This window comes from Bos taurus, chromosome 16, assembly GCF_002263795.3.
Source record: "Bos taurus isolate L1 Dominette 01449 registration number 42190680 breed Hereford chromosome 16, ARS-UCD2.0, whole genome shotgun sequence".
NCBI lineage: Eukaryota > Metazoa > Chordata > Mammalia > Artiodactyla > Bovidae > Bos > Bos taurus.
The window spans coordinates 58,315,148-58,338,548 of NC_037343.1; the positions used below are offsets into that span (position 1 = coordinate 58,315,148).

A 23,401-nucleotide genomic window follows, 5' to 3' on the forward strand; every position below is an offset into this window, starting at 1 on the left:
TGAAGTGGCCCCTTGATCTTTCTGTCATAAGGACACACATACAAAGAGTACAGCTGGGAGACTTTGGAGCAGAAGAAAAGGCAAGTGGAAACAAGGGCCAGTCTCAGTGCCAGGACGTGACCCTTCTCGTCCCTTCAAAGGAGCCACAATAGCATGTATTTCCCTCCCACTCATCAGTTGTTCAGGGTAGGTGTTTTTGATACAAACCAGAAGAATAACACCAGCACCTTGTGTTAAATACTCCTGGCTTCCCTTCATTACTCTCTCTCCTGACACTGGAGGCAGCTCAGCCACTACAGTCTGGCCGAAGGTATTGGTACTAGTAGGATTTGAAATATTAGGACCGTTACATATTCATTGTCCATAGCCCCTTTTATAATTTTACCCCCTCTTCTTCTTATCAATGCACCGTATTTCCTATTTTTCCACATCCCACCTGCTTAAAGCACATTAGGATGTTCTCTACAGAAAAATACACCCAAATTCCTATTAAACTCAAGATAAAGAGGCAGAAATTCAATTTAATTTTTGTATACTGCCCGTTTCTCATTAGCCTTGGCTTCTTAAGCCCTCGGGTTATGGGCCAGTGCTTATTTTCATGGTTGCATTACTAGATTTTATTACATTTGTACTGAGAGGCAAGATAGTCTCATTTTATACTTGGAGAAATAGGTTTAGTGACCTGATGACAACAACTGGCCATGGATCAGTATATTTTCTTTATTATTAGTGAGTCCAGAGCTGTGTATTTTTGGCTGTCTGGGCAGAGCATAAAATATATTGCCGATCATACTCAACTTCAACGCTAGTAATAATCTATAGTCTTCTTTCTGGAACCACTCAGTATCAGAAGATGGCAACCCTCCAGATTTTCTAAAATTGCTGTAGGAAATCTGTAGGTCCAGCAGCATCATTCTTTTCTCCATGCCAAATTAGGTCAAGTGCCATTAAGAAAAATGTTTCACTTCAAAGTTAAAAATAAAAACATTGTTTTTAGTTATTAGAAATTAAGAATTACAAGTGTAGTCAGAAACGAATGAAAATGCAACCAATGGGCTTTCCCTATACAAAACTGTGATGGGGTATTAGGTTTCTAACCCCTGGAATAGAATACTTTCCTCTTGAGACAGTCATTTATACATCAGGAAAGCAATAGAAGAGTTCTTTCTCCCTTGTTGTGTGTGTGTGTGTGTGTGTGTGTGTGTGTGTGTGTGTGTAACTCTCCCCCAAATCCTCTGTTGGGAACATGGTCTCCTTAAACTGGATCATTCTCAGCAATCACCACCTGGGGTCAGGTTATCAAGGTTATAAATGAAACATATAACTGTAAGGGAGTCTTAACCCCACTTGGAGCAAACCCCTGTGGGATGCTTTTCTACATCGCAGGTACCCAGACAAATGAGGCCCTGGAGGTTCCTAGGGCTAGGTGTTGTACATCCTCCAAATCCTCTCCACAGCATACTTACCTTAACTTACTAAGATGCTTTTCTTCTTTTGTCTGAGAAAATCCCCCTGTTGCTGTCATTTAAACCTGCTCCTTTCAGCTCTGTCTTCTGCGGAGATGGGAAGTAGTTAGGTTGGAGCCTCCTAATAATACCTTCAGAGACGTGACCACTACCTCTGAAGCGCCATATGCCTCTGACTGCAAAGCACAGCGCTGCCTCCGTTCCCGGTCACGTGGGGGAGTGAAGGTCTCCCAGTCATCCTTCTGAAACCAGCAGGGAGAGAATGGTTGCAGGGGTCACAGTTTCCACTCAGGAGCAAAGAAAGGCAAATGGACCACGTGGACCAAGGACGAGAGAACCAGCTAATTAAGCGCTTCCACAGTCCCACGGCCTGCACATCTCCCACTAAAGGCAGAGGCTGCTATGTAAGCTCTTACATATTTTCTATATCTTCCCAATCACAGAGGTGCCAGAGAACATGCTCCCCTCCAGATAAAAATCTCCAGAGTGGGAACATCCGAGCTCAAGTCTTGCTTGCATAACTCAAACCTGTTATCCCCATCTCAGTCCATCTTCGGGAGAAGAGAACTTGGTTACCTTCCCTGCCCTTCACTTCAAGACTTCTCCTACCTGCACTTTTCTTTTCATACCCCTTCCGGCCTAAAGGGATTCTTTGTTCTTCTTCTTCTCAAAGTTCAATCCCTCTCCCTGGGCCCGTAACTTCTCCCTTACTTGCTACCTCTAAAGATTCTGCTCTGCTCTCCTGACTCTTTTACCTTCAATCTATCTTTCCAGTGTTTCTTCCTCCTTGGTCTAAAACAATGCTAAAAGTCCTTCTCACCTCTGTCTCTGCCAAAAAAAAAAAAAAACCTTCTGATCTTAATTCTGACTTTTCTGATTTTCTCCCTTTCATTAACTGCTCAATCTTTCAAAACTTGAACCTATGAATTCATTTACTCTACTCATTCTCACTTGTACTTCTTAACCCATTAACATCCAGTTTCTTCCCCAAAGATATAGGGTGTGAGCAAAAAAGCACTGGCATGAAAGTCTTCTAACTGGGCCAAGAACCTCTTGAATTCATGGCCTGGGCATAGCAAGTGATGGCTGAATGAATAAGGGATGGGACAGCAAAGAGGAAACATAAGGGGTGAACTTTATTGAATGACTGGTACTAATCCATGCCAGGCACTGTGTTTGGTGTTACTTACACTTGCCTTCTTTGATCACAGAAAACATTGATTCTTAATTCAGTTCTGCTTTTAATCATCCAAATGATACTGAATAAATCAATGACCTTTTTCTGGAGCCTAGTGTCTCATCTATAAAACAAGGTGATGTGACTAAAGGATTTCTCATGCTCCTTGACACCTAAAGAGATATGAAAGAAAAGCATCTGGTTGTATATGTTGGAGGAGAGCTTAGAGATGAAATAGTCCTGTGTTTCTAAAGCTCTCTTTCTTCACTTTTTAAAAAGAAAATTTGATTTGAAACCTTGAATAATATTTATATTCCTGTTTACCAAACATATTTATTGGGGAATTAATTTATTCTTTTTCTCTTTTTATTCAAAGACATAGATACCCGGGGTTATGTGGCCCAGTGACAGGATCACAGGTTTTGAAAACGGGCAGTATGAATTTGAATCCCACTTTGTCGCTTACTAGCCCTATGACCTTGGACAGGCTACTTAACTGATATAAGCCTTGGATTCCTTGCCTGTAAAATGCAGCTAAGGCAGTAAAGGGCACCTGCAAAACCCCTGCCTCCAAGGATTTTTATGAGAGGTGGTAGAGATAAAAAGCCTGCTTCACAGAATGGTTGGCAGAGAGGAATGGAATATGTGAGTTTCCCTGCTTTTCTCTTTATCTTTTTCTTCAATAGCAGGGGCAAAGTTTCTATCAGGTTCTTAACAAACACTGCAAGTATCTTGTAGGCACCCTTTACTCTCTCAGTGGCTTTTAGGTGGTCTGGCGTCTTTCTCAGGAAATGTTCTGATCTACTGGAACTCCTTCATTAAATGATAAAATAACAGAGTTTAACCCAAGTTCGTGGCAATGTCAAAATCAGCAAGGTTGTTTCACTCTCCAGGTGATTCTTATTCAAAGTCCTCAGGATACTGCTCAGGGGGGTTCTCCATGGCTAATTTTGTGTTTCTCAGAAATGGAATATTTTTTCACTCAATAATTACGATCTGACCCAAAGGCTTTTCTGTATTATTGAGGTTGTCAGATGTTCTGGTCTTCCATAAGGGCAGAGAAACCCTCCTCTTCCTCCACACGTCTTCTCCTAGTGTTTTTCTTGCCTACTTCTTGTCTCTCTGGTGTTATCTTCTCTACTGTCCCATGGATCATTGAACCAACCCCTTTCTCCACCTTTAGCTTTCTTTTCATGTCAACTCGTTTTAAACATAAACACAAACTTCAAGATGGGCAACAGCCATAACCTGAAATACATATATAGTGGTAAAACAATTACTGCAAACATGTTCCTCTTAGAATTTAACTTGCAGATGCTGGAATCCATCTAGATGCTCAGCAATAGAAAAAAGATGGATAAATGCTGGCATGGACATATGAACTAGGATGTGACAGTAAATACAATAACCATCATGTTTCAATGAACATTTAACCTTACATTGTAAGTGATTTGCCACACAATGTTTTCAGACTTTTAAAAAATTGTGTAAAAGATGATCTCAGGTTTTAAAAAGCAATTTTGTATGAACAGGAAGTTGGCAAAACATGTAACTAATGTTTATAGTTCATCTCTGGAGAGTGAGGTTACGGGAGATTCTAAATTTCTTCTTTATTATGTTTTGTGTGTTTCCTCTAATTTTACTATGATCGATAAATAGTTTTTAATGAAAAGAAAATAATAGCTTTTATTTTGACACCACAGATTGTTAGGTGTCTTCTCTGGCAACAAATGTGAATACACTGGGTGTTTTGTTTGTAAAACTGCCAAAGCTATTTGCATGGGTGCAGGCTATTATAGCTGGAGAGAACTACAAAATAGCAACTATTCTCAACATTTTCTCAACAGCAGAACTCTTTCTTCAAAAGAAACCTTTATTGAGATACTTACTATGTCAACAAAGATAAAAGCAAAGTGGTTCTCATCCCAGTAGGGATAATAGGCCCAGCGTCCCATCTTTTCCATCTCCCCGCCCTCCTGAGAGCAGCTGAAGCCTGTTAGTGAACTCCCTAGGACTCTGTGAGACACCATGTGTCAGGATCCTGATTTAGTACAACCTCTCTGTGCCGCAAGAATCAGGCACCGGGAGAGGCAGTGACTTGCAGGAAGTCATCAGGGTTCTGGACCAGGGCAAAACAAAAATTGCCAATTTTCATACCCCAGAGCTGATTGCATGAGAGACCTGCCCAGAAGAGAAAAGCACCTTTCCCTGATGTTCTTGAGATACCAAGACTAGAAATAGGACCTGTGATGCTGACCACAAGGAGTCACCCATCCTCAGCAATGCACTCAGCAAGCCATATGCGGAATTCTGCCGGTTCAGCAAGAGCCTGGACATCATTTATTATTTGGAGGTGACCACAGCCTCCTTTTCCACCTTCAGACTCTGTGAATCTCTGATCCCCACCTCCACCCTCAAGCTGCCTAGGCTTACAAGAAATAATGGTAAACCCTTTCCCCTCGTTGCAATGAATCAATGTCCCTGTGGCCTGCAGCCCTCAACCGTGTTTCACGTGGAGCCAGCTTTCGGATGGAAGCATAAAACCCCAAATTTTGCCAAAGCTGTTCAGAGAACCCAAGGTGCTGGTGGAAGCTAGGGAGTGTTAATCTCCACGTGCAAGGCGAGTTCCTACTCTGGTAATTGCATTTTGCTTCAAAAAAGTGTCCCTGCTGCTGCTGGGAGATGCAGTCTTCATTTTCACCTCTTCAAGTGACGTTGGGAGTTAAGGTCTCTCTGAGGGTGGCCTGCTGACCCTGGAGGTGGCTTCGTTTAGGGCATGGCTGCATATCAACAGTGGCTGAGCGGGGCTCTGGGTCCTGGGGTTTGCTGAGCTGTTTGCAAAGAGTTTTAGATTAAAGAAGTTGTATACCTGTAAGGTATTATTATCACTTAATCTTTTTCAATCTTCAACTCCAGTCCTAGTGATGAGGAACCAACCTGATGTGCCTCAGAGTTGGATTTTGAAACTATATCTGAACCCCTCAGATGTGACAGAATTGAACTGGAAATCTACTTAAGCACCTAAAGAGAATGGAAGGCTTCCTACTGCTACCCACAGAGATGCCGGCCTGCCTGCTGCTGCTGCCGCCGCTGAGAAACCAAGACAAAGTTCCACTGCCAGAGTTGAATAATACTCACTCCTAAGTGCCCAGCCAAGCTTTCCGGTGCTCCCTATCTCACAAGGGATGAAATGCAGGTAGTTTTCTTGAGCTTGAGAATCAGGTCCATAAGCCAAAGACACAGATAAGCTGGCATAGCTGTGCCACCATGTGCCTGAAGAGATACTTCACTGAGCACAGCTAGCATCACCATCAAAAAATCAGGGAGGCAGGCAGGACATACGCAGGGGAAAATACATGTATTTTTAAGTTAACAATAAGCCAAAAGGTGATACATTCATCTTTTTTAAAAAAATTCTGTTGATGTTGCTGCTGCTGTTTAGTCACTAAGTTGTGTTCAACTCTTTGTTGAACAGACCCCATGGACAGTAGCCAGCCAGGCTCCTCTGTCCATGGGCCTTCCCAGGCAAGAAGATTGCAGTGGGTTGCCATTTCCTTCTCCAGGGGATCTTCCTGACCCAGGGACTGAGCCTGCTGTTTCCTGTACTGGCAGGCAGATTCTTTACCATTGACCCACCCGGGAAGACACTGCTGATAGTACTTATTTTTAAAATTATTTTAAACGTTTCTCTTTTAAAATGTAGCATGCTCAGTCTAAGAAAATGAACATCTATGCCTCTATCTTGCAATTCCACTCCTGGAGAGTGAGCTAATAGTAAAGTTCAAAATACATCTTTGCACACCCTCCTCTAAACTTGTAAATATAGACAAGCACACATAGAGTTTTTCTTCTCTCTTGCTTTTTTCCTTCTCTTTCTTCCTTTTTCAAAAAAAAAAAAAACAGTAGTCAAAACATCAAAATTCTTCCATTAAGGTTTAGAAAACTCATTGGATATGAGCTGCCCTGCCTGGCCTAGAGTCAGAACTAGACAAAAAATTATTGCATGTCTCTTGTCTCTCTCCCCCTACCACACTCCCTTCTCCTTTATGGGAGGGACAATGGGCATCAGATCCATGGGCAGTGAGCAAGCAAGAGAGGATGTTGGTTTTTCTTGGTTTATGTAACCAACACAGCCAGTCCTTCTGAGCAGTGGAGGTGACCCAGGAGCCCTTGCCTAGTCTCATCACTGTGGAGGCATGGAGGCTCCCAGATCACTGTACTCTGTCTGATGCCAAGAGTCTTCCTGCTCAGTGGGGCGCTCACGCCACCAGGTGGTTCTTGATGGCCCCATGAGTGTTTCTGAGCTGTTTCTGAATGGGACCAGACTTGACCCTTCCAATAACAAAGGCTTCTATGGAGCGTGGTTAAAGCCATTTCTGTTCGTTAATGTATTCATCTTTGTTCCATAGCTATGATGGGAAGGAAAGAGAGACCCAGAACGAGGCAGCATAGCGACACTACAACCTGAAAACATTTGAGGGAAATAAGATCAACAAGCACAAGCACTTCTCAATTTCCCGAGTCCAGAATGCTCGAAACCTTATCTGGTGCTCCCCAGGATACACATACCTACCCACACCACCCTCTCTCACACACACTCATAACTCACACAGAGACAGATGGAGAATGAGTTATATCCATTCTTACTCACCCTATGGCCTCTTCCCTGAACTGCCCCAGTTCAAGCCCTGCTCTGCACTTGCACATCACACTCTCCCCAGCTCTCGCTGAGGTTCTTCCACAACCCGACAAACCCCATCAAAACCGACCCTTAGAAAAGGGCTTGAAATCAGACACTGAAACAGAAATTAGAAGTCACTGAAAACAAGTCACTTTTCCCAGGGTGTAAACAGTCAGTAGCTGAACAAAGCTCTGATTTCCTTTAATTGCCTGGAAAATCCCATGGACGGAGGAGTCTGGTAGGCTGCAGTCCATGGGGTCGCTAAGAGTCGGGCATGATTTCACTTTCACTTTTCACTTTCATGCATTGGAGAAGGAAATGGCAACCCACTCCAGTATTCTTGCCTGGAGAATCCCAGGGACGGGGGAGCCTAGTGAGCTGCCGTCTATGAGGTCGCACAGAGTCGGACATGACTGAAGCGACTTAGCAGCAGCAGCAGCTTCACTTCTACGACCAAAATCACTAGTTGCTCACATATTAGTTTAACTCTGCTCACATGAGCTTAAATGTATACACCTGTGAACCACACCACTCAATCACCACCACTAGCATCAATGCAATCCAATCAACACAACTCTACACAACACATGACAAAGGTCCCATCAATTTAGAAAGTCATGACCTATACACAGTTAAACTGATAATCTCTACAATTCATTTTTACTATAAGAGCCAACCATCACCATATGACAAGGCCCTAGATGAAGGACACTCCGTACAATCAGTGACCTACAAAATAGCACTTTGTTCATCTACTATATATGTATATATCCACACTCACATCTACTATATATATGCATATATCTACGCATTTACTATATTTAGTTTCTCTGTCTTCCCTTATTTAAAACATCACTAACATTTAGCTGAGTTTATGCTATGTGCTAGACACAGACCTTCCTTTACTAACATTAAACTGTTTAATCCTCAGAAGAACTCCATGGTGTTGGTATTCTCTTTTGACTGTGAGCTTCCTAAAGGATAAAGATTCCTGAGGCAGTCTTATGTTTGCAGTCTCTTGGTAGTGTGTCTAATACATGAACCAGGAGGGCAGCTTGAGAGATAATTAATATCATGATGAAATCTTTAAACTGTAAGAGATTACAAAAGTCATCTAGATCTTATATCCATCTGATCATAAATTCCATTTAAACGGTCATCTGGTTTGTGCCAACAAAGCTCAAGCAACACTCCACCTTTGAATAAAGACCACCCATCCACAGGGAGCTCAGTTGAAATGCTCTCTACTTTGAGTCAAAACATTTCCTTCTCTGAAGCCTCAATCCATCAATCCCTTGTATTCATTAGTCTTTTCCTACATCTACATGAAAGACCTTCAAATATTTGAAGTCTGCTCCAGTGGTTTCCAGATCTTTTTCTGATGAAACAGAACTAGTTCATTCAATTGTTCCTCATCCTTTCAACATCTTCTGGGACTCCTTTACTATTCTTTTTACCTGCCTTTGTTTTCAAGAGTGGATGGAAAGAAGACTAAACTCAAATGTTAATAAGGAGCAGGTGGGTAACATAAATGTATGAGTGTGGCCCTGCTTATAGTAATGAAGGAGTCATAGGGCTGGGAGTGAAAGAAGAGGCCCATCTTACCAAAATGCCTTCAATGAGAAAACAGGCTTTGTGAAAGGCAACTGTAACATGTATTTGGCCTAGAGTCACCCACTAACTAGATATTTCCTGAATCACAGCAACCAGAACTGACCTCAAAAGTCTGGGTGTCATTTGACCAGCTCAAAAGAAATGATGTTAATCTCTCATTGGAGTAACTATACTTCTATTAATGCTGCAAACATTACATTAACCTTTTAGGATGTGACATTCTGTTGACTCACATCAAGCTCTCTGTGAAGTAAAGCCTGGAATTATTTTTATAGGGCTGTTATTAGTTGTTTTTCTTGAATGCAGTTTTAAGACTCTATGTTTATTCCTATGAAATTTGACCTTGTCAGATTCATCCCATCTTTCCAATCATCAAGATTTTTCTGAGTACTGACTTTGCCATTTTTGCCATCCAATGCAAATATTCCCCTTGCTAGTTTCAAGTAACCTGTAATTATGATAAGCACACATTTTTATTGAGATATAATTCACATACCCTATAATCTACGCTTGTATATTGTACCATAGTGATTTTTAATATATTTTCAAAGTTTTTTTTTTTTTATATTTTCAAAGTTATACAACCAGCACTACTATCTAATTCCAGAAAGTTTTCATTATGCCAAAAAGAAACTCTATTCCCACTAGCAGTCCCCATCCCTAATCCCCCCATCCTCTGGCAACCACTAATTTACTTTCTATGGAGTCTCTATGGAGTTGCCTATTATGGGTATCCCATATAAATGCAGTCATACATGGTCTTTTGTATCTGATTTCCTTCATGTAGCATAATGTTTTTAAAGAGGCATCCAAGTTGTATCAATACTTATCAATACTTCATTTGTATGTTCAAATACTAGTATATTGTATGGATATAACACATTTTTGTTTATTCATTCTTCAAAAAATGTACACTTGGATTGTTTGCATTTTTGCATGTTATAAATAATGCTTCTATGAACATTTATGTGTAAATTTTCTCGCTGATAGATGTTTTCAAATCTCTTGGGCATATACCTAAAAGTGGAATGGCTGGGTCATATGGTAACTCTATGTTTAACTATTTTGAAAAAATGCCAAATCATTTCCTGTGTCAGCTAAACAATTTTACATTCCCATCAGCAGTGTGTGAAGGTTCTGATTTCTCCACATCCTGTCAACACTTATTACTGTGTTTGATTTTAGCTGTCCTAGTGGCTATGAAGTGGTATTTCTTTATAGTTTTTATTTGTAGCTCCCTAAAGACTAATGCTGTTGAGCATCTTTTTATGGGCTTATTGATCATTTGTACATTTTCTTTGGAGGATGTCTATTCAAATCTTAGCCCAATTTTTAATTGGATTACTAGTCTTTATTGTTGAGCTATAGTTCGTTATATCTTTTTTGGATACATGATTTTTAAAAGTCTTTTGGATTCTTGATCAGATACATGATTTGCAAATATTTACTCTTACCCTGTGGGTTGTATTTTCAATTGCCCCATGTTATTCTTTGAAACAGTTTTGAATTTTGAAGTCCAATTTATCTGATTTTTTTCCTTTGTTTCTTGTGGTTTCAGTGCCATAGCATTGCCTAATCCAAAGTCACAAAGACTTAAACCTGTGTTTTCTTCTAAAGGTTTTGTAGTTTTAGCTCTTACATTTATATATTAAATCACTGTATTTTTTGCACTAGTGTGAGATAAGGGTTCTAATCACTCTTGTGCATGGGATATGCAGTTTAACAGTTATACTAGCACCATTTCCACTGCCCCTCCATTGGACGGCCCAGGCACCCTTATCAGAAAATTGTCTATAAACATAAGGGTTTATCTCTGTCATCTCAATTACATTCCATTTATATACATCTATCCTTATGCCAGTAGTGTGCTGTCTTCATTACTGTGGCTTTGTAGGACAAACAGGAAAGAGCCTTGTGGCATTAGAATATAAGCTCCATGAAGACAAAGTAGGGGCTTTGTCTACTTTGGTGAAGAGTACATCTTCAGTATTTAGAGAAGTGTCTGACACATGGTAAAGCTCAGAATAAATATCCTTTGACATTGAAAAATGATTGAATAAAAATATGATTAGAATCACTATCAAATTTCAACCACACATGAATCTACTTCTTGGGCCAACATTCTGCTGTCTCCTTCCATCAAGTCTGGGAGGCTTGTGTGGAAGACCTTGCCAAATATTTTGCTGAAGTCTAAAGGACATTTATTTTGATGCTCACTGTCAGAATACCCTATGTGACATCTATCAACTTAGAGTTACCCAAAGAACAATGACTTAGACCATTCCTAGCACAGGCAGGACATCAGCAGCTGATTTAAGGAAATTCGTTCTTACTTATTTCTTTAAAACCATTATTACCAACTTAGAAGAACTGCAAAATCCTGTGACAACCACACTCATATCATTTCAAAGTTTAAGAACCCATCTGATAAGCTGATACTCTGAGATGTCACATTTGCCCTTTTGGAAGGGCAAGCCCAGGAAGCAACATTGAAAAACAAGCAAATGACAACCCTCAATATTGGCTCTGTCAGAGCTCTCCCCATTTCTGAATGGGACCTAAATGACTGAAAGATTGGGTAGTGGGTAGATTTTGTCAAAAAAAGAGAAATATCAACAAAGAAAAGGAGACATTTCAAATTTTCCCACAGATAAACAACTACCAGTTTTAATTTTTAAAGTTCTAATTTTTCCTTAATTGTGTGTGACAGTGGACTTTTCCGCTGTGTGTCTATATACAGGACTGTTAGGTCTCCAAATTTAATTGAAGGTTTACATTTGGGGCTTTATGTTTTGCATGCAGATCTGCATACAAATACTGATACTGACATCAGCTCCCAAGAGAGCCCGACTTAGAGAAATATCCTTGCCTGAAATCTCATGAACTTTCAGGCAACTTCCATAATTCAGTCATTACAGCCTTATGTACTTATGCTGCCTCCTTACTAAAAAAAAAAAAAAAAAAATCTTCACAATTGTCATTTGAGATTGCTACACAAATTGCCTCATTTAATCTTCTCAATTGAAATACATATTGTCTTCTGCTGCAAAGATGAGAACAGCAAGGCTGAGAGAAGAAAATTATCAGTTCATAATCAGAGGAGCCAAGTTTCAAACCCAGGTCGGTCTGACACCAAACTGTACATCCTACCTCTCCAAAGAATATAATGCATTATAAATGCACAACGGGTAGTTTCAAACAAAGAGTGGCTGCCTGAGCACATGACTGTCTCCTGAGTAAAATCCAATTGCCTCTCTTTCTCTAAATCCTTGCCTTAGACTTTGCCAATTCAAATGCTCATAATCTCAAGCCCACTACCTTTTCATCTTTCTCACATTCTTAACATGTATTTTCATTCTCAATGTTTGCTTTTGGGGGGGGGAGGGGCAAAAAACATTTTGTGTGACATCTATCTTTTTAACAAGTTTTTGAGTGTACAGTACAGTGCTGTTAACTATATACACAGCTCTGTTGTATAACAGAGCTCTAAAACTTTTCCATCTTGGATTCCTGAAACTCTTCACCCATGGAAAAGCAACTTCCCATGTCTTCCCCGCTCTGGTCTCCGGTATCCACCATTCTACTTTCTGTATCTATGCATTTTACCTCTTTGAATACCTAATGTAACTGGAATTATATATTATTTAACCTTCTGTGATGTTTATTTTCATTTATTCATAACAGAAATTTAGATTGTCCCATATCTTGGATAGTGTTAATAATGGGCAATGAAAATGGAAATGCAAATATCTCTGTGAGATCCTGTTTTCAGTCCTTTTGAATAAGTAGCCAGAAGTGGGATTGCTAGATTGTTTTATATAGTAGGTCTACTTTTAATGTTTTGAGGAATCTTCATAAACTTTTCCGTAGTGGCTGAACCATTTTACATTCCTACAAACAGTCTATGATGGTTCAAATTTCTCCACAGCCTTATCAACACTCTTCTTTTTTTATGACAGCCACTGCAACAGGTATGAAGTGATAGCTTATGATCTGTACTTCTCTGGTGATTACGTATGTTGAGCATCTTTCATAAACCTGTTGACCATTTGTGTGTATTGGAGAAACATCTATTCAAGTCCTTGCATGCTACGCTAAGTCGCTTCAGTCATGTCCAACTTTCTGGGACCCCATGGACTGTAGCCTGCAAGGCTCCTCTGTCCATGGGATTCTCCAGGCAAGAATACTGGAGTGGGTTGCTATGCCCTCCTCCAGGGGATCTTCCCAACCTAGGGTTCGAAACCACGTCTCTTATGTCTTGGGCATTGGCAGGAAGGTTCTTTGCCACGAGTGCCACCAAGTCCTTAGCCCATTTTTAAATGAAGTTATTTGGTTTTATCATTGCATTGTTGGAGTTCCTTAATATTTTGGACATTAACCTCCTATCATACTCACAGTTTGCAAATATTTTCCCATTCCACAGGTTGCCTTTTTACTCTGTTGACTGTTTTCTTTGATGTACAGAAGCTTTTCAGTTTGATGTAATCCCACTTGTCTATCTTTGCTTTTGCTACCTATGTTTTTGATGTCATAGCCAAGAAATGATTGCCAACACCAACCTTATACAGATTTTCCTTTCTGTTTTCTTCAAGAAGTTTTATAGTTTCAGGTTTTATGCTTAAGTATTTAATTCATTTGGAGTTGATTTTTGTGTATGCTGTAAAATAAGGGTCCAACTTCATTCTTTAGCAGGTAGATATTCAGGTTTCCCAATGCCATTTATTAAAGAAACTTTTCTTCCCCCATTGTGTAATCTTGGCAATACTGTTAAAGATCATTTGACCACATGTACTTGGATCTACACTCTTTATTCTGTTCTATTGGTCTATATGTTTCCTATTATGCCAATACCACACTGTTTTGATCAGCACAGCTTTATGTTTTGAAGTCAAAATGAAAACACATCCCCTGTGCATGGGTTAAAAGACTTCCTATTCTTAAAATATCCATATTATTTAAAGTGATCTAAAGATTCAATGCAAGGCCTATTAAAAACTCCAATGGCAAATTTTTAAGAAATAGGAAAAATATCCTAAAATTCATACAGAATCATGAGGATCCTGATAGCCAAAACAATCTTGAGAAATAAGAACAAAACTCAATGAGTGGTTTTTTTTTTTTTTTTTTTTACTATCTTTGCTTCTTATGAATCAACCCCTAAAAAGAAAATGGCAGGAATTTTTGCCGGTCTATGACACACTCTTTTTGAATACCAGCTTTGAGAGAGAACTTCGTTGTCATTCAGATGCATGAATCCCAGACAATTCAAGACTGCTTGTGCATCTCAAGTCTAATATAGCTAACTTCTAGAAGTAAACCCAATTTAGAACAACTCATGGTGGTGATGGTTAAGTCACTAAGTCGTGTCTGACTCTTGCGACCCCATAGTCTGTAGTCTGGCTGATTCTTCTGTCCACGGGATTTCCCAGGCAAGAATACTAGGTTGTCATTTCCTTCTCCAGGAAATCTTCCTAATTGAGGGATCAAACTCCTGCCTCCTGCATTGCAGGCAGATTCTTTCACTGCTGAACCACTAGGAAGCCCCAGAACAACTTATACAGAGATCTTCATGGTTTCCTCATTCTTTCTCAGCCTTGACAAAACTGCCATCATTTTGTTCATCACTATCATTTCTCCCATCATCACCACCACTAGGAAAAAGCTGTGGTATTTTCAAAGAAAATTTACATTATTGTTTCTTCCCTACTGCCCAATACTTTCACCTTATATCATGGACAAATTTCTCCATACAGGTTCAGCCTTAACCAAGTGCAGCTCTCACTGAACACAGTCTTTAGGGTTAGAACCTGGTTTCAGTCCCAGATTCATCATCTATCAGCTGTATGTCTCAACACAACTCATTTAATAAATCTAATCCTCAATTTCCTCACCTAAAAGTAGCTGTAATGATAACTATACCAAAGGTTTATCATAAAAATGAAATAAATAATACAGTGCCTGCCTGGCGCACAGAGAAGCTTGCATTACAGCTATTCTTATTTGTGGCTTCCCCAGTGACTCAGACAGTAAAGAATCTGCCTGTAATGCGATAGATTCAGATTCCGTCCTTGGGTCGACATGATCCCATGGAGGAAATGGCAAACCATCCCAGTATTTTTGCCTGGAAAATCTCATGGACAGAGGGGCCTAGCGGGCTACAGTCTGTGGGGTCCCAAAGACCTGGACACGACTGAACAACTAACACAGTATTATTATTACCATTATTTTGGTTTCATTTTCCATTAAAAAAAAAAAAAAGCCCCTAAATTCTCTGGCTTCCAGGAAGCGTCAGAGAAACCAAGTGCCATTTCAGAACACGTTGTAAAGTGAGACCTAGATGCACACGCCGCAGGGAATGCCTCTGGTTGCTCAGTGTAGCATGCAGGCCGTTGGGAAACTATGGGGACTGCACTAGGGGCGCAACCCGCCCCACTCGTACCTGCGGTGTTGCCCGTTTTAAGGCGCTTGTCTCCCACTGCTTGGCCAGTAGTGCAGAACAGACACAAAAAGACCCACAAGGCCACTTGGTGGCCGCCACGCCGCGCGTTCCGGCGCACTCCCGGAGCAGGTGGGCTGCAACCCGCCTGCCCCCTGCCCCGGGACACACCTGCCAGGCCTGGGCTTGGGAGTAGCGTATGGATTGGGGGCTGCCCTCACCCAGCCTTCCCCTTTGGTCTGGGGGAGGCTCACCCCTGGCAGCAACGCCTAGCAGGCTCACCTCGAGAAAACGCTCCGGATGGAAGAAGACCAACTTGCACTTTATGAAACTAACAGGATGGGCGGCCAAGCAGTCCGCGTCCAGCTGCGGCCAAGTGGCCATGGACAAGTTGGCCCCGAGGGGCTGCAGCGGGACGATTCAGGGGCCATGGCGTCAGGGTCGCATGTGTCGCTGCAGCGATTTTCTCGTTCTCTTCTGAAAGAAACAGCAGCACCTTGGTGTCATCAGCCACCTCCACCTCTGCAGGGACTGTGATAGGGACGCTGAAGTGACCAGCAGTGGGGTTGTCGGCATTCAGGTGCCTGTTGATTGAGTTCAGTGCCTTGTTTCTGCAGGGTAGCAGGGCTTGTTGCGCGCTGGAGGCTGCGAGGGCGGGTCAATGGGGACCGTGCTACAGGCATGGGGAGGGGCTATCCGGCTCAGTCGTAGCCAACCACGAGGTGGCTGTGGTCAAGCCCGGGCAGATGGTCGGAGTCCGGCGCTGGGAAGAAGTCCAGGCGTCGCTCATGGGTCAGGTACAAGGCCGACTGCTCCGGGAAGCTCTCGCGGAGCATCTCGATGAGCGTGGCCCGCTTGGTGTCCGGGATCTTCTGGGAACTTTTCTTCGAGCACGTGGGCCTTGAACCCCTGGCCGCGCGGGCTGCCACACAGGAATAACAGGAACCCCGTGGCCCAGGGTCTCCAGATCGTCTTGGTGGCTCTGCTCCTGCCCAGGTACGTGTTGATGCTCAAGCAGCGCACCGTGCCCATCACCTCTTGTGCTCGCGGTACGGGATGTGATCCTTGGTCTCGGGGTAGCTGGACTCCTCGGCCAAGTGCAAGTTGATGATGTGGGTGGTGTGCTGCTGCTTGGTGCCCTGCGGCCCCCTCCACCCACCACCACCAAGAAAATTCTCGGGCTTCACATCCGGGTAGATGAGGTTTTGGTGTGCGTGTTCTCACTCCAGGCGGGGGACCAGAAGGATTGCGATTGTGAGCACTGTTTTGAGAATGAATGTGCAGTTGGAGTAGAACAGGTCCTCTACGCCGAGCAACTCCAACTCTGAGGTGTTGTGCTTCCCCCACTGGTCAAAGGAGTGAGGACGCCCTCTGTGTCGCTGAGCTGCTCTTGGAAGCAGGCCTCCAGGTACATACAGCTGCGGCACCAGGACTTTACCGGCTCTAACTTGATAGCTAGGTTTTCATTTGTATAGAGATTATTTTCTAGCCAAAGTTTCTAACTGTTGCTAAGTGGCTGTCTACTCTCCCCAAACCTCTTAAATGACCCAGTCTGTGATTTAGGTTCCAAGAGGTCATGAAGTGAACCCAGATCACCTTCTATTAATGTTAAATGAGCCTGTAAATGCACGTTGGGCAGCAAATCAAAACCACTGTTAGCAGCTACTCTAACTGAAGAAGTTCCTGTCTGTTAAAGGACCAGCTGCCCTTTCATAAAAGACCACTTTTTTTTTTCCTATGAATAATACATAAAATAGTAGGAAAGAAAACACATTTCCATTAAGCAATATCAATTCTCAACACACTGGATATAATCTCTTATACCTCTATAATTAAAAATTAAACACAAAGTATTATGTTGAAGAAACTCCAAAGCTGATTTTTATGTACTCTCTTTTTTCTCTGAAAACCTCATTCTTACCAGCCTTTCAATATAATTATATTCCAGGGAAAAAGTGGCAGGCAGAAAAGAATAAATCAACATATAATCTTCCTTTAAAGTCCTGGCTTATATTTTATGATGTGTACAGGCTGTTTAAAAAAAATCAGTCTGAAATGTTCCACAATGAACATATGCTAACTTCCATTATTGTGCTATTTTAAGGGGAAAATCATGCAACATATCAGATCTGTTGTATTCCTAGACACAAGAGACTTTAGTTTACTGTGCAGACTTTCATTGACTGTGTGGGTTTCTATTAACCTATTTCTAGATCTTTTTTTTTTTAATATAAATTTATTTATTTTAATTGAACCTATTTCTAGATCTTAAGTCCCTGACAAATAGCTGGTGCTTAATGAATATTTTTCTGAATAAATAACTACTAATATTAAAAATAAAGACTAAGAAGATATTTGAGGATGGGACAATTCAATGTTTTGCCAATATTATTGCCCAGTGAATTTTCTCCTCATCTGCTTCACTTTCCTCTTTACTAAATAAAGACAGAGCAATTTCAGGGAAACTATCATTAGGAAGTGGGAGGATTCTTCTTACTGTTGTCCTTAATTCACTTGGGACAAGCATTCTCATTTATTTAACAAAGTCCATTGAGTAAAAGTCCATTAAGTAAAAGTCACTGAACTCAGGAAAGTATGGGCATCTATCTTCTTTAGCTATGAAAGTAAAAAGTAATAATATATTACAACAAAACACTAGGTTATATGCATTTCAATCAACATACCCAAATTGATTAAAATTCAAATCACAGGATTTTTAAAGATTCTTACTGTCTTGGAAAATAACCCTTCCTTTTTAAAACTGTGGAAGCTGAGGTAGAAGAAGTTAAGTGACAGTCCCAAAGATACAGAGGTAGTAAATGACAGAAGAGACTTGTTCTCAGGTACTAATTCCAATTTCAACACATGTTCTGTTTCACCTCATTCTACTATAAACCCCTTAGTGCTTTATGTTCAGACAATAAAAATTAGTTAATGCAGATGATGACGATAATGAAATTTCACTGTGCTGGAAACAGGGAAATGAGGTCAGTTAGCTGGCATTTGGTGATGCTTTTGTTAAGGCAGAACATTTATTATTCTCTCTCTCTGCATATTAAAAAAAATCTATGTACTTTGCTAAAAAAAAAAAAGCCTTAGGCAACTAAATATCATTCATTAAAACATTTAAGACAAGTGACAGCTTCTAGTAATACATTTCCAGAACAGAACAAGCAGGATAAAGATAGCTTAGAAACTGCATACATAGAGAATTTTTCCACAGATACCCTAATCCCCTGCTGGCCAATTTTTAAAAGTGGGCTTTTATTGTACCATAAAAATGAACAGGCTGAGGCTTTCACATCCGGAGAAAGGTTGGTACCTGCACGAAAAATGTTTTGCCTTTCAGAGTCCAGGATGAGACAAAATCCTTGTTACTCCTGGGTGAGGAAAACTAACCACTGTGATAGAATTGGGTATTGAAACGCCATTTGTGAGTAGCATATAAACTATAACTGAGCAAGATAATTTCATTTCTAAGATGATTACTGATGCCAGGTTGATCCCAGGGTCCTTTCCCAGTGTTACCACTAATATGACCTTGTCTTTTCAAAACCAAAGACCCAGCTTTGGAGAACTGTTTGACAGTAGCTTTGAAAGCTAAGCACTTTGTATCCAGAAATTCCAGTCACCAGTGTATACCTAACTAATATGCATTTGTATATGAGTCAAAAAACATTCACAAGAATACTCATGACACCCCTATTCAAAACTGCCCCAGACTGGAAACTACCCAAATGGCCATCGTGAGTAGGATGGATAAATACATTGTGTTATAGTTACACAATGGAGTACTGTTTTGCAGTGATAGTGAGTGAACTAGAGCTACTCTCAATAACACAAACAAATTTTCACAAAAACATATTGTAGAGTAAAAGAAGCCACACAAAAAGTTTGAACCCTATGATTCTGTTATATAAAATTTCAAAGTGATCCAGTTAATCTGTGGTGTTAAAAATCCAGTTAATGCTTCCCCTGGTGGAGGGGGTGGTGGTGACTAGAAGGGGCACAAGGAGGATTTTGCGGGGGTGTGTGCTCATTCTGTTTTCTTTCTTGATCAGGGTCCTGGTTATACAAGGTTGTTATCTTTGCTTAAATGCACTGACTTTTATGCTTATGATTTGTAAGTTAATATGAGTGTATATCTATGTTATTTAAAAAAAATTGAGCTCTGAGCATTTTCCTATAGAAACAAGATAGGGCGAGAGTGACACGTTAGTAGAAGAGATGTCCCATTAGTAAGATAAAGAATGACTGCACCCACAGGCAGCCTTCCCTCCCTTGCCCTGTTTTACCCTCATCATTGCTTATGAAACTGGTCATCAGCCTGCAAATGAGGAACACAAATGTGTAAATGTCACATTCTTATGCAGGAACCAGGCACTCGCTTCTTTTTGCCCCAAGGCAGGACTGGGTCTCAGTTTTCATAAACTAAAAATGGACCTATTAGGGTAATGAGTGAGTTCATGTCTGTCATTTCAAGTTGATTGCTGGCAGTCTGTGTTATCTGAGCTGTGTCCCACTAATTAAAGAGAAATCAGATAAATTCAGGGAACATACATCATTTGGGGACATGGACTAATTGGGCATTTGTAAGGACTACTGAGGGAACACAGAGGTCTGTCCTCAAGATTTAATAAATGGAGGAAGGAATAAACTTTTAAGTACTTATTATGAGCCAATACAGTGTTAGGCATTTAAATAATCTTCACAGTAGCTTTCCAGGGCAGGTAATACTGGCCTCATTTTACAGAGAAGGAAACAAACTCTGAAAAAGGATGAAGCCTATGGAAATTGTACTGCTGCTAAGGGAAAAGAGATTCAAATTTGGGACCATTGACTCCTCAGGCTGTTTTCATATAGTCTAGTTTCTATGGAGATCAACAGCCCTTTGGCAAAATGTCTGTATTCTATGGAGAAAGATATGGCAACCCACTTCAGCATTCTTGCCTAGGAAATCCTATGGACAGAAGGGCCTGGCAGGCTACAGTCCTTGGGGTCATATAGAGTCAGACACGACTGAGCGATTAAATAACAACAATCAGATTCCTCAGAGAAAAGAACCTAAGGATTCTTTTCAACTCTGCTTCAAATCAATCCAAACACCAGGGAGTATTCCAAGTGCAAGAAAAAACAGAGTTTTGCCTGGGGGGGGGGGGGAAAGTCTTAAATAGCTGGGAGTAGTGAAGGTTTAAAATTTTCACAGTTGTCATCACTGGGTCAGACCACTTTCTCAGTCAACCCCAATATTCTTTCAGAAATGATGGTATCTAAGGGGTGGTCTATGAAATACCTTCCAAAAGGCAGTCCTCAAAATTTTAGGCATTCACATTCACGTTTAATGCATCTAACTTCCTTTAGACTCAAGAAGGAATTACTCCTAGCACTATAGAACTGGCCCAGATCTAAAGAGGAAGAAGAAAGCAGTGGTGCCAACCCAAAAGACTTTAGAGAAACCATAAACTGGATGTATTGCTTTGAGGTATCAGAACTCCAACTGGGAGCAGACCTTGCCTGAAAGCTATTCCCTGACCATTGTGGCTATTGCTATGACCTAGAATAAACATCTGATTCTGCCTACTTAGCTTTCCCACACTGAAAAAGGCTGATAAGAACTCCTGCCTGTCCTCAAGGATGTTAAAAGAACCCGCTAATGTTTGCAGGAAGAAGCATCATGTAAGGGCTAAGTGACCACCAGTTCAGGGAGCCTTGAGCAAGGCAGGTTGGTGTTGTTCTTGCAGAGATCATATGTGTTCTCACCTCCCAAAAGAGAAGGTTTGAGAGTGACCTCCTAACTCATCATAAGACACAAAAGCAAATGGATGATGTAGAGATATACTGGGGGACTGAATGAAGAAGTCAGAAAAAAATTAGAGTGCAATTTGCCAGGCTAAATGAGATCTCCAGTGGCCCTGTCCTTACACTCAAAATCACAGGCAGCCCTGTGTCCTCTGCATGCTCTCTGGCAGGGTTAGCAGGACTGGGCACTGGGAGAGTTGAATGAAGCCACACTGGAGGGCTGTCAGGAGAAAGCAGCCACAGAGACTCTGAATTAAAACTCATCTAACATGACAACAGAGAAGAGGATACACTGAGTGACAGAGACAGAGCAGCAGGTACTCAGTGGGTCTGCAGAAACAGCAAAGCAATAGATAGATCAAACTTAGTAGCTGGCTTCTGATCAGGTGAGTCTCCTCCAGAGCTTCCATCAGGTGGCAAGCAGAAGTGAATACTAAGAACGAACTCCCAGACGCTGAGTTAGGCCATTTTACATGTTTATCAAACCAGTCAATCCTAAAGGAAATCAGCCCTGAAGATTCATTGGAAGGACTGATGCTGAAGCTGAAGCTATAATGCTTGGCTGAAACTATAATACTTTGGCCACCTGATGCAAAGAGCCAAACCACTGGAAAAGGCAGAAGGAGAAGAGGATGATAGAGGAAGAGGATGAGATGGTTGGATGACATCACTGACTCAATGGACGTGAGTTTCAGCAAGTTCTGGGAGATGGTAAAGGACAGGGAAGCCTGGTGGGCTGCAGTCCGTGGGGTGGCAAAGAGTTGGACTTGACTTAGTGACTGAACAAAACGTTTATCACACAGTGTTCACCAGCCCCTGAGAAGTGGGTACTATCATTTTTCAAGAAATGAGTTCAAAATGAAAAAGTAGCTTGCCTAAGATAATGACATCATTACTAAAATATAGGTCTGGCTGACACAGGAGCCCTTACTCATTAAACTGGGTCGTCCATCTCATCACAGTTATTCACGATGTCAACTAGCTCTAAGCACATACCTAGGCCAGCTCAGTTAAACATCCAAACCATGGTACCTGGCTTTAGAGTTAAAGCGTATGGCCTGAACTGCAGTAACTCATCCAACAAGCATTTGAAGAGGGCCTGCTATGGGACAGGCTTGTGCTAGATGTGTATAATGCAGGCAAAAGAAGACCGACTCCTTGACTTTGGTGATGTCCTTCAGCTCCAACAAGCACGGTGGGGTAGCCATTCTGGGCAAGTGCTCCACAGCGCAAACCTCAGCCATAGTTGGCGAGATGCATAAGCAACCACCGGAGGTTCTAGCCCCTTGGAAGCCATTCTCAAGGAGCCCCTCAGCAAACAGAGAATATTCTTTAGTCTGAGTTTTGACAGTTCTATATTAATCTCCTGAGGCTTATGCAGCTAAAATCTGCTGCACGTTCCTTTACTTTTAATTACAGTCCTATGAAAGGTTTGATATTATTTTTTGGAAAGAAAAAAAGAAACTAGTAAAGTTACTGCAGAAGAAAAAAGTTCTTAATAATTTATTCATAATGCTATTAAGACAAAGTCATGTTTTATTGGGCTCTATGTGTTTATGTTATGACGCAGAAGTCAATAAGAGGGAGCTTTAGTAATATATAATATCTATTAATATTCTCCACATATGTTCACCAAACAAACAATGTCTCAGCATCGGTAAAGGATTTCAATAATTAAAAAGTATGATTTTTCCCAGTTTAACTATTTCCTATAAAAAGGATGCCATAGACACTTATACTGACAGCCTCTCATTCCCAGTGAAAGCAATTGCACTTTATGGGAAGAGAGAGTGAAATGAGCCATAGTCCAGGAAGGGGCTCTTGGCTCCATGCTGACACTAACTGCAAATGACCTTGAGGTCTAGACCCTTCCCTCTTCATCTGTAGGCTGAAAAGATTTAGATGAGGCGATAGCCATGTCTTCCCCTGCTTTCCAATTGTGAAATAGTACTCCCTTGGGCCTTATCTTTATCCCTCCTTGATCACTGCTACCTTTTGTCAAGGATCTTTTTGAAATGAGTTTCTTGTTTTCCCAAATGGGCCTTGCTCTTCGACTGCTTAGCCTGGCTCACAGAGTTAATAGGCAGAAGGAGGCCCACCGGCTACGGAGACAAGCGATGGCTTCCTCTCTGACTTGCCGTTTGCCCTTGATCAGAGAGTCCTTAGGAATTCCAGGCCCATCATTTCCTCGCTGATGGGGGATTATGTGACGATACTTAGCTACTATG

At 41.3% G+C, this 23,401-nt stretch overlaps 1 protein-coding gene across 2 annotated transcripts in view; it reads right to left on the minus strand.

Moving 5' to 3' along the window:
- Positions 1–23,401, minus strand: part of ASTN1 (astrotactin 1) — a 356,522-nt gene that overhangs the window by 260,787 nt on the left and 72,334 nt on the right. The window lies entirely within an intron of this gene.